Source organism: Sus scrofa, chromosome 17 (assembly GCF_000003025.6).
Source record: "Sus scrofa isolate TJ Tabasco breed Duroc chromosome 17, Sscrofa11.1, whole genome shotgun sequence".
Classification (NCBI taxonomy): domain Eukaryota; kingdom Metazoa; phylum Chordata; class Mammalia; order Artiodactyla; family Suidae; genus Sus; species Sus scrofa.
The window spans coordinates 49,583,236-49,595,368 of record NC_010459.5 but is presented as its reverse complement, the minus strand read 5'-3'; the positions used below and the strand labels follow the sequence as shown (position 1 = coordinate 49,595,368).

At 39.0% G+C, this 12,133-nt stretch overlaps 1 protein-coding gene across 1 annotated transcript in view; it reads right to left on the bottom strand.

Moving 5' to 3' along the window:
* Positions 1-12,133, bottom strand: part of NCOA3 (nuclear receptor coactivator 3) — a 132,197-nt gene that overhangs the window by 65,103 nt on the left and 54,961 nt on the right.

Below are 12,133 nucleotides of genomic sequence, written 5' to 3'. Positions count from 1 at the left end.
GACCAGCTCCAAGTTCTGAAAAGTTATCAAACTAGAACGGTCATCTGAACTTAGGAGATTCCTATCAGTCCAAAAAGAATGCTCAAATAACAACAATTTAAAACAATATAAATATCCTGTGAGAAGCTAATAAAGCTTAAATACTCAAACCCAAAAAAGATAAATACCCACCAGATGGATGGATAAATTAAGCAAAGAGAAGAAAGGAATAAAGAAGAAAGAAAAAAAAAAAGGCCCTGTGTATTTTCTTCCCCTCTAGGAAAGGCCACATCATTTGCATCACCAACCAAAAATAATTTTAAATGGGATACAGGAAAATGAGGGGCAGTTTTTGCAAAACAAGTTGCAATAAAAAACATGAACATATAGAGCAGCAGACTTCTGCCCTGAGGAAAAGTGGAGCAGGCTCCAGTGCAACAAAAAAGTAAGCCAACAGGAGTTCCCTTAGTGGCCCAGTGGGTTAAGGATCTGGTGTCATCACTGTTGTGGCTCTGGCCACAACTGTAGTATGGATTCATTCCTGGCCCTGGAAATTCCACATGCTACGGGCTTAGCCAAAAGAGAAAAACAACAAAGCAAGCAAACAAACAAAAAAAACCTGAGCCAACAAAAACATTCACCCTCACTCAACTTTATGATATTACAAATTTAACAACAAAGCAACAATCTGGAGTTCCCGTCGTGGCGCAGTGGTTAACGAATCTGACTAGGAACCATGAGGTTGCGGGTTCGGTCCCTGTCCTTGCTCAGTGGGTTAAGGATCCGGCGTTGCCATGAGCTGTGGCGTAGGTTGCAGACGCGGCTCGGATCCCGCGTTGCTGTGGCTCTGGCGTAGGCCGGCAGCTACGGCTCCGATTCGACCCCTAGCCTGGGAACCTCCATATGCCGAGGGAGCGGCCCAAGAAATAGCAACAACAACAACAACAACAAAAAAAAAAAAAAAAAAAAAAAAAGCAACAATCTGACTACTGCTAATTCTAGAGGTATCTATATCAAGACTACAATGATAGGTACACCCTAAAGTTAACAGCATTCATGCTGGAATTAGCAGATCTGTTAGGAAAAAAATGGAAGAAAAAAATGATATATTCATAAATTCCAAGTAGTAAACACATCACAATCATGGCCAATCTGTATGCAACAGATAGGGAACAACCAATCTAGTTTCATGAGGCAAAGGGTCTGTTGCATTTCTGAAACCCAAATTAAATATGAGAAAGTTGATGAGGGTTGAGGATGGAGGGGCAGAAAACATATCACATATGGTTCACAAAGAGAAAAGAAGAAAATTCTTGGTGCTATATCAGTGCCATGTGATTACAGTTATAAAAAGAGCTGATATATGTCTATTAACTATCACAGTATAGTCTCCAGCTTATAATTAGGATATTTGCCAAAAGTAAGTTCTAGACCCTTTACTAGTTCCCACCTCTTCACTAGTTAGATATCTCTGGTCAACTTAGGACATCTTTGAGTCTTACATTTCTCATCTTAAAATGGGAATCATACCTCATAAGTCTCTTGTGATGATTAAGTGAAAATGCTTAAACTACTTATTAGTACCTAGTATATAAATGCTCAATAAATAAAAAACAATTTTTACCCAAACAAGACTATTTGACACCTAACAAGAATTTCTAAGCACACCGAAATAAATTTTAAAAAAGGAGAAAACATAATGATTAGTTTTAGTTTTTAAATGAACTCAGTGTTTTATAACTTAAACTTTTATATCCAATTTAATGAGAGGATGGTGAAGGGGGAAAGGTAGGCAGAACTCCTGTAAACAGCAAATCCAAGGTTTTCTGGCCCTAATTTAAAATTAAGTTTTACTTCTTGAATGTGAAAGTAAGTTTCATTTCTTTTTTTGTTTTTGCTCCTTTCAGAGGGTAAGGAGGATTATGGGGTGGCATTAATACCTAGAGAACAAGAAGGGTGGGTAGGAAAATGAATCTGAGTCAGAATGTACCTAGTATCCTAATGACTAATCCAGGAAACAAGCAGTGCTGCCTTATGTGGAAGGACGGCAAGAGAACCTACATAATACTGCTAGTGAGAACTTTCCAAAGAAGTGCTGATCTGGCCAATTTGTACCCCATAACCCCCAGGATCCAAAGAAACACCATCTACAAAATTCTCCTCTTGCAGTAAGCATGTGGTTGTATTAGAGAGGTCCCCAAAGAGTCACAGATCAATGACCTACTTGCCTACTAGGAACCTTAAAGGGGCAGGTGATTCTGTCAAGTATGCAACAGCTGGGAAACTGCAGTTAACTTGCCTAGAACCAAGATTCTGCAAAGGCAACAGTCATAGCAGATTTTTTGGGACTCAATTTTTGACCTTCATCAAAAATAAGCTTATCTGGAGTTCTTGTTGTGGCTAAAAAGTAAGGAACCTGACTAGTATCCATAGGACTCAGGTTCAATCCCTGGCCCTGCTCAATGGGTTAAGGATCCAGCGTTGCTGTGAGCTGCAGTGTAGGTCACAAATGCAGCTCGGATCTGGAATTGCTATGGCTGTGGTGTAGGCCAGCAGCTTTTGCTTCAATTCAACCCCTAGCCTGGGAACTTCACTGTGCCACACACAGGTGTGGCTCTCAAAAGCAAGAAGGCAAGAAAGAAAGAAAAGAAATATTACGTATCTTTACCCCTTTTCCTAATTTGGACTTGAGTCGATCACATTACAAAATCAAATCACACCAACATAAAAACTGAATGACACATTCCCAAAATATTAGATACTACGGCAGGGGGAAGGGGAGACAGCAATTTTTTCTCCTAGAATTAACAAAAAGTTGACTGATAAGATTCACATCATTAAAACCTGCATCACTACTAGAAAGCTACTGGGGGCTCAGGGGAGGTCAAACAGAGCTTTGTTTTTTCTTTTTATAGTCATACCTGCAGCATATGGAAGTTAGAAATAGAATCCAAGCTCCATCTGTCACCTACTCTGCAGCTTTTGGCAACGCCAGGTCTTTAACCCACTGAGCAAGGTCAGGGATCGAACTCACAACCTCATGGAGACTATGTTGGGTCCTTAACCTACTCAGCCCCATGGGAACTCCAAACACTCCTTTCTCTCTCTCTTTCTTTTTTTTTTTTTTTTTTTTGCTCCATGTGCAGCATATGGAACTTCCTGGGCCAGAGATCAAATCCAAGCTGCAGCTACAACCTAAGCCACAACTGTGGCAACAACAGAACCTTAACTCAATGCACCGGTGAGGGATCAAACCTGTACCACCAAAGACAACATCGGATCCTTAACCCACTGTGCTACAATGGGAACTCCTATTTTTTGGCTTTCTTTCTTTTTCTTCTTGGCTGCCCCATGGCATATGGAGTTCCCAGGCCAGAGATCAGACCTACACTGCAGCTGTGGCAACTCCAGGTCTAGAGGCCGTGGATCAGGGATCAAACCTGCATCCTAGTGCTGCAGAGACACCACCGCTCCTGTTGTACCACAGCAGGAACTTGAGGTTTGTTAATAGCTAATCTGAGATGTGCCTAGAGGCCAGAACAAAGAATCAAACTGGGGGAAGAGAGTTGTTGACAGCAAGAAGAAAATCCAAATTATATAATGCTGATGCTTAGAAACACCAAATAGACAAAAAGAGGCCACTGAATACTATAAACATGTTTTTCTTTTGCTACAGAGCATAGACGAGGGCAAGGGACCCTACTATTAGCCATATTAAGCTCATAGTTTTTCCCATGCTACTGAGGGCAATGCTCCCAGGAACTCCCTCTTCGGTTCCCTAAAATCGTACATGGAGATAGAGAATCACGTTCTTTGGGGAAAGCCAGCTGCTGCCCTTCACAGCACTACAAAAATAAGTTTGTGCACCTATAACTTCATGTTACTTAAAGTTTACATGATATTGGCATAAATTTAACATTTTTTTGCAGTTGAGATTATTTATCAAGCAATAAATATATCCTTCCTCAAAACTGTAACAATAGGTTTTACTTGCGGCAGTCAACTGCAACCAATTTGCAGCTAAAATGAAAAGGAGAAAAAAAGATGAAAGTTTAATATCATACAAAAATTCAAAATTATATAGAAAGGTGCCACTGCTTTTGAAGCTGTATAAACTTAACTCAGTAAAAAGAATTTTTTTTACAATTTATTATTTAGTCCATGAATACATGTTCAAGTAAATAAGTAAAAATGCATTTGGTACCCAAAGAAGACACAGATCACATATCCATGACAAACTTTTTAAAATACCATAATACTTTTGACAAATGGGGGTAAAGAATTAATTCAAATTACAGCATATGCAGGTCTAGTAAAGACAGGGTTAAAAAAAAATTGTCATAAAAAAAAAAGGAGTTCCCGTCGTGGCTCAGTCGTTAACAAATCTGACTAGGAACCATAAGGTTGCAGGTTCAATCCCTGGCCTCGCTCTGTGGGTTAAGGATCCGGCATTGCCATGAGCTGTGGTGTAGGTGGCAGATGCAGCTCTGGCGTTGCTGTGGCTGTGGTGTAGGTCAGCAGCTACAACTCCGATTAGAACCCTAGCCTGGGAACCTCCATGTGCCACAGGTGCAGCCCTAAAAAGACAAAAGAAAAAAAAATTGTCATATGTTACCACCTGTTCTATGATGTATACTAGAAAGGACCAAGCTGATTTATAATAATTTATTCTTCATAGTCATTTAATAAGTTATAATAAATGTTTAGTTCTATGTGGAGTCAACCTGAAAATCTAAATGATGAAGTTAAAACAGAAACCTTGGTTTCAGAAAACCTAGGTTTTGGAAGTTCAGATTCTATTTTTTTTTTTTTTTTTTTTTTTCTTTTTAGGGCCGAACTGAGGCATATGGAAGTTCCCAGGCTAAGGGTTGAATCAAAACTACAGCTGTCGGACTATACCACAGCCACAGCAATGTGGGGTCCAAGCCACATCTGCAACCTATACCACAGCTCACAGCAACACCGGATCCTTATCCCACTGAGCAAAGCCAGGGATCAAACCTGCATCCTCATGGATCCTAGTAGGGTTCATTAACCACTAAGCCACAAAGGGAACTCGGGGAAGTTCAGATTCTTAAAGTGACCTGTGGGAGGCATTTAATTCACTTCAATGTTTCCTGTGCACCCATTAGATGCCAGGCACTGCAATGACACTCAGAAGGATAAGCATAAAATGATTCCTGCATTAATTAGGAGAAGCAGGTTCAAATAGCCACTATAGTTTCTGAAATGAAAACTATGTTCATTCAGGAAGCACATGCTGAGCATCAACCTGCTATGCTGCACTAATGCCAGGGATACAAGGAAGAACCAGAAGTTGACCAAGAGTCTGATAATACTACTAAAGGAGAGAAGTGAGAAAGCTGGCTCTGCCTTTTTCATAGGCTTGCTGTGGTAACTGTAAAGCTCTATTTAAATGTGAATGCAAAACAAATCCAAAATCATTCACATCTGCCAAGAAAAAGAGAGAGATTAATGAAATTTGAATATATAATTAATTTCTACAATCATTTTCCATAGTTAGAACCAAAATGCCATTTGATTTTCTTCATAACAAAAGGCAAAGGCAAAGAAGAAAACTTTTATAAAATGTTAGCCATTTGCGTAAAAATTACAAGAGACATAGGAAACATTAAAAGGGTGCATAAAGGTTGCTGAATATGAAAGCCATTTTTAATGTAACACATTCAGGAAATTATGCCATACATTTTGCTTACACAATGATATTATCCACTGATGAACAATGGCAGTAAATTTAACCATTCTGCCTTTTTTAAATTACCTTGAGAATAAGCAGAAAACTAAAAAAGCAGGTTAGCAGGCCAGTTTATAAACAGGCCCCATATCTCTGGCTGCACTGCAGTTGGTAATGACATGGTTGCTAAAACAGGCATGAAGCCAGCCGCTTGCTGGTGCCTGTGCTACCTCCCTTTCCCCCCCTTTCTTGGAAAAACTACACGCAGAGCTGCACGATCACACAAAATAAATACAGGAAAGGGGGTGGGAGGGGTTGGGTGGAGAGGTGAGCTGCAGCTCTGGGCTCCACCAGTGGAAGGGGCTCCACCAGTGGAAGGCGTTCCACAAGAATTGCTACAGGGTCAAAAGTTTACAGTGGTTTCAATTTCACCTTTTAGCAGCCAATCAGGAAACAGAGGCTGCACGCTGACCCCTCGGGCTGCAAATGAACATTAACTCATTGGCTACCAGAACTGCATATATTCCTTTTTTTGTAAGACTTTCCTTTTTTTTCCCTTCTTTCTTTCTTTCCTTTTTTTTTTTTTTTTTTTCTTCCTGGAGGGGAGGGGGGAGAGTGGTAGAAAAGGAGGCAAAGAACATTTTGAAGTCCAAGGTGACAATTTTATTTAAGACCATGTGTTTTAAACAGGTATTTGAGGGAAGAAATGATCAAGTAATTCTCCTTGAAACTGTCCTGTAGTATCTAACAAACCAATCATTAGTGCTAGTCTCAAGACAAAGAATGAACTTAGGTTAAAGAGACAGATTTATCTCCTTGAGGCTGCAATTCTAAGAACAATGTACGATATGATGAAAGACAATGCTGGCTGTGTTTCCAGTAAATGCTTTAAAAATAACTCAGATATCGAAGACGTTTAATTACAGTATTTAACCCAAATTTTATTTGCATAGATTTCCCACCTCCTCTCCTAATCATTAATATAAACGGGCAACACACCCGTACTTTTCATACTGTACATCTACCAAAATACAGACAGGTATAGCTTCTAAGATTTAACCTTTCTTTTCTCGTATTTCTCCTCTAAAACACTTCAGTACCTAGAAGCGATTCCTATATACATAAACTCAAGAGTGAACCCCTTGGCAATAGACACAACTGCTCTCTAATTCATTTTTTAATGTAAATTTCTCCCAAATGCAGAAAACATCAATAAACTAATCCATTAAATACTCTTTCCAATATCCTATATTTACCATTGAGCAAGGTTAGAATGAAGATCTGTACTATACACACCCTAACTGACCCATATTTAAAAACTAGATTTGACACATTACATAATAAAAGTGAAACAGCTCTATTAACTGCTCTACCAAAATGATCAGTTAAATACTAAATAAGCAGATGTGTAAACTTGTAGTTAGATCATTTCTCATTAATACAATAGGTGTTTAAACTTTAGCAGTCTTACTGACTTAACTTTAAGTTGTATTTGGAAGCCGCCATAGGTACTATCATTACCTAAGAAAATGATTCCATGTAAGATACTAGTTTTCTTACTCAAACCAGCAAAAATAACCAATATACAAACGTACCTTACTTCATATACAACTACTAAAGGACTAAAGGGTCCCAAAGTAAATTCAGAGTTTATAAATTTTCCACAGCTATTTAATGTAGCTGTTAAGATAGTAAATAAACTTGATGTTAACATACAGGATTTTTTTTTTAATTCAGCATTAAAACAAGTAATTTTCCAGTAATAACTCGTAAGCCTTCATGATTTAAATTTATATATATCTGTCTATAAAAAGTCTGTACTTTTAAAACCTAGGGTTTTTAAAAAAACATGTTTGCAGAAGCTTTTTTAAAGTATTAAGTTAGAAGAGTCTTCTGTATATCTTCTTTTTACAAGATGGCCTCATTTTGAAAGAAAATGGATGCGATAAAATTTTACATCAAGTCAGCATGTTAGCAAGAAGCTTTTTGTGTGTTCTGAATTTGATTAATACAAGCCAAGGTCACTTCCTGAAAGATGCCTACCATTGCAGCTGCAGGCAAACTAGGCTCCAGTGTACGGCTGGGGGAAGGGAATGGGTGATGGCATTTATTAACCCTGAGATAGGCTACCATCTCCACCAGCAGCTATAAAAGGAGGGGGAAACAGGAAGATCCCAGAATTCCTGGCATACAAAGATTAAAATATTTCCACTCCTTAATGTTTAAAAACAAAAATTTATTCAGTATGTATAATACTCATGTCAAAATTACATCAAAGATATTCTCAGTACCCAATACATTAAAACATTTCACTTAACACAAGTCATCTAATACCAGACACTGAAGGAAACTTAGCATTCAGCACAATACAACCTGTACTTGCTATGCAAAACGTCTACAAAGGCAGATACAAGCCCTTGAAGAAAACAGAATCAGAGATTCAAATTTCTCTTATCTAAAACTAAGCATAGCCTAAAAGTCATGAAAGCAAAAACCCAAAACATAAAAGCCTACATTGCAAAATATTTGCAAGTTTTGTACTGAAATTCAATTTATTTTTCCTCTTGCCCACAATACAAATATGTCTCTGTTAAAAAAAAAAAATCAAGATATACATTATCAGCAACCAGAACAAACTTTCTCCCTGAATAATTTAATAATGGCAAGATTTAACTGAGCAGTTACTACGTACAGCTAGGAAACATACTAAGTACTTCATATGCCCTCTTTGAGGTTTAATACACATTTCAACTAATTGGATAAAATATTAGGTAGAGTCAAGAAATCTGTATGTATGTTCCTTACCATTTTCTTTTTTTTTTTTTTTTTTTTTTTTTTTTTTTGTCTTTTTGTCTTTTTGCTATTTCTTTGGGCCGCTCCCATGGCATATGGAGATTCCCAGGCTAGGGGTTGAATCGGAGCTGTAGCCACTGGCCTATGCCAGGGCCACAGCAACGCAGGATCCGAGCCGTGTCTGCAACCTACACCACAGCTCACGGCAACGCCGGATCCTTAACCCACTGAGCAAGGGCAGGGACCGAACCCGCAACCTCATGGTTCCTAGTCGGATTCGTTAACCACTGCGCCATGACGGGAACTCCCCTTACCATTTTCTATATGTAACTCTGGACTAATTTTTCCTACCTACCAAATGGGAGATATGTATGGATCATGATATTCCAGAGATATATAATCAGCAATGTGCTTTTTAACAAAACGTAGTCTTTTTTTTCTTTTTACAGTAGCAACTATGGCATATGGAATTTCCTGGGCCAGGGGTCAAATCAGAGCTGCAGCTGTGGCCTATGCCACAGCCACAACAACACCTGATCCAAGCCACATCTGCAACCTATGCCAGAGCTTGTAGCAGCACCAGATCCCTAGCTCACTGAGCGAGACCAGGGATCAAACCCACAGAGACACTGTCAGGTCCTTAACCCACTGAACCACAACAGGAAGGACTAGCCTTTTTTCTTTTTTCCAATTGTCAATATGCTCAAAGCCATTATATTTCTATTTTCTACATAAATTGAGACTATAATTTTGTTCCTCCCTTGTGCTCCCCATCTTTTTATTCTGACTGAAGTTTAGTTCAATAACTTCAACAACAAAAATAAACAGGTAATAGATGTTCAAGTTCAAACAAACCAATACTGCTTAATTTTTTAAGTCTTTTATTTTTCAATGACTGGCAGAAAGAAGCTATTATTTAATGGGCACAGAGCTTTCTGTCAACCGCTTCTTAAAATATTTTAGGAAAAGGAAGCCAACCAAGCAAAAACTGCTGTAAGAAGTCCTGAATTCAGAGAATCTATCTAGTAATTGGGCATAGCAAGAAAGGCATTCAGAAGAATTCAACAAGACCTAATCACATGCCTTTGAGATGGAACAAACTCTGAAAATGGACAAAGAGTAAAATTAGTTAGTCATACTCCTTCTCCCAGGACACCTGGTGAAACACTGAGAAGGAATAAATTTTTCCTCAATTTCTCTTATCCTCTATATTCTTTTTTTCCACCACAGGAGTTATTCCAAAAATAACTCAAAACAAAAAAGATAAAGAGAGGGAAGCTAGCTTCTTGACACAGACCAGGGCACGGAAGGTCCAATTTTTCCCTCATCTCTCCAACTAAATCATTCCCCTCCCCTGGTTTTATCCATGTCCCCAATGTGTTCCTCACTTGGCAAATAAGACAAACTAAATTGGGATACAACAACTAGTTGCCTGGTCTTCTTACACTAAAGCAGCTTCTGTGCTTAAAAGGAAATACTGACTATGAAATATTGACCTGTATGTCTTCTTGTTCTGTCTATGGGGCTCACAGACAGATGTGTGAGAATCACTCTTTAAAAAACACAGAAACGGGAGTTCCTGTCGTGGCGCAGTGGTTGACGAATCCAACTAGGAACCATGAGGTTGCGGGTTCGGTCCCTGCCCTTGCTCAGTGGGTTAAGGATCCGGCGTTGCCGTGAGCTGTGGTGTAGGTTGCAGACGCGGCTCGGATCCCGCGTTGCTGTGGCTCTGGCGTAGGCTGGTGGCTACAGCTCCGATTCAACCCCTAGCCTGGGAACCTCCATATGCCGCGGGAGCGGCCCAAGAAATAGCTAAAAAGACCAAAAAAAAAAAAAAAAAAAAAAATACAGAAACGGTGTTTTTAAAGGAACCAACAACTAATGCAGAGGGTTCCAGGCGGGTAACACTGTATATTATAGTACCAATAAATAATGAAATTACCAGTTATTCATCAATTATTTTATTAAGTCCAACAGTCTTAACATCTTCCCACTTCCTGGTCTAGGATCCACATTGAAGGCTAACAGGAACTTGAAATTTATATGCTAGTAATATGCCTAATTTTAAAATTTTATCTTTAATAAAAATCCATGAAAGAATCATACTCACAGCCAGTATGCATAATAGCTTTCTATAAAGTATTATTAGTAATGGATAGGGCAAGGGAGTATTACTAAAAACAATGCTTATTCAGTATATTTAGAGGGTAAAAACAGATGCAAATGTCAGCTCCCCTAATTACTACAATACCACTACCATCCCTTTCTCCTTCTATCAATTGAGGATATCATCTCTTGCCCTGTCTCCAAGGGCAGTTATACATGACTGAGATCTTCAGTGTCACCAACACTGTTGGGAGAAATGATGTCTCTTCGTGCAAAAAACATACATAAGCCCAACTACACATTTAAGAGTGACTACCAGGAGCCCACGCTTGAGTGTATTTGTTACTTAACTCAGCTTATTAGATAATAATAATAATAATTAGATACTTATTATTACTATCTGGCTCCCTAGTTTTATAGCAAATTAAAATGGAAAGACTATTAGAAGCAATAAAGTGTTAACATAGCAAGAACTACAGCTAACTGGCTGGCAAACGATAATGAAGGAGAATAGGAAAAAAAGAAAAAGAAAACACAAAAACTCTCAAAATTCAAATGGTCTAGACTCAAGTCATTCAGCCTAATGAGAAATACTGCTGTTTAAATTCAAGAGGTACAACAGGTGGCAACCACAGCAAAAAATAAAAATAAAAATAAAAAAAAAAAAAAATAAACTGCTAATGCTCCTAATACCCTGAATCGTTAAGAAAAGATTAAATACATTTAGCACATTGCTTGAATACACTTAAGGATTTCAATTTTCTTTGTTTTTTAAACAAGCTGTGTCTTTTTTTGTGTGTCTTTTTGCCTTTTCTTAGGCCGCTCCCTGGGCATATGGAGGTTCCCAGGCTAAGGGTCTAAGCGGAGCTGTAGCCACCAGACGACGCCAGAGCCACAGCAATGCCAGATCCGAGCTGCATCTGCAACCTACACAACAGCTCACAGCAACAACAGATCCTTAATCTGCTGAGCGAGACCATGGACTGAACCCGCAACCTCATGGTTCCTAGTCAGCTTCGTTAACCACTGCGCCACCACAGGAACTCCCAAGCTCTGTGGCTTAATGGTTGTTTTTGGCTATGCACAGCAACCATTTGGGCTTTCTCTGCATCTTTGTGATCTATTCCTAGCCACTCCCCAATGTGCTGCTTAAAAGCAAGGCAATGTTCAGAAGGCAAGCAGCAAACATTAGAAAACCTGGGATTGAGATGATCGACAGTGGGAAGTTTAGGCAAGAAAGAGCTTCCCCCCCAGTACAACATAAAATCCAGACACCTAAAGAAATCGATACATTTAAATACATTAAAAATCAGCATATTTTTGGAGTTCATGTCATGGCTCAGCAGTAGCAAACCCAACTAGTATCCATGAGGACATGGGTTTGATCCCTGCCTGGGAACCTCCATATGCCATGGGAGCTGCCCAAGAAATGGCAAAAAAAAAAAAAAAAAAAGAAAAAAGAAAAGAAAGGTTAAGGATCCAACATTGCCTTGAGTTGTAATGTATGTAGGTCACAGGGTTGCTGTGGCTGTGGTATAGGCCGGCAGCTGCAGCTCCAAT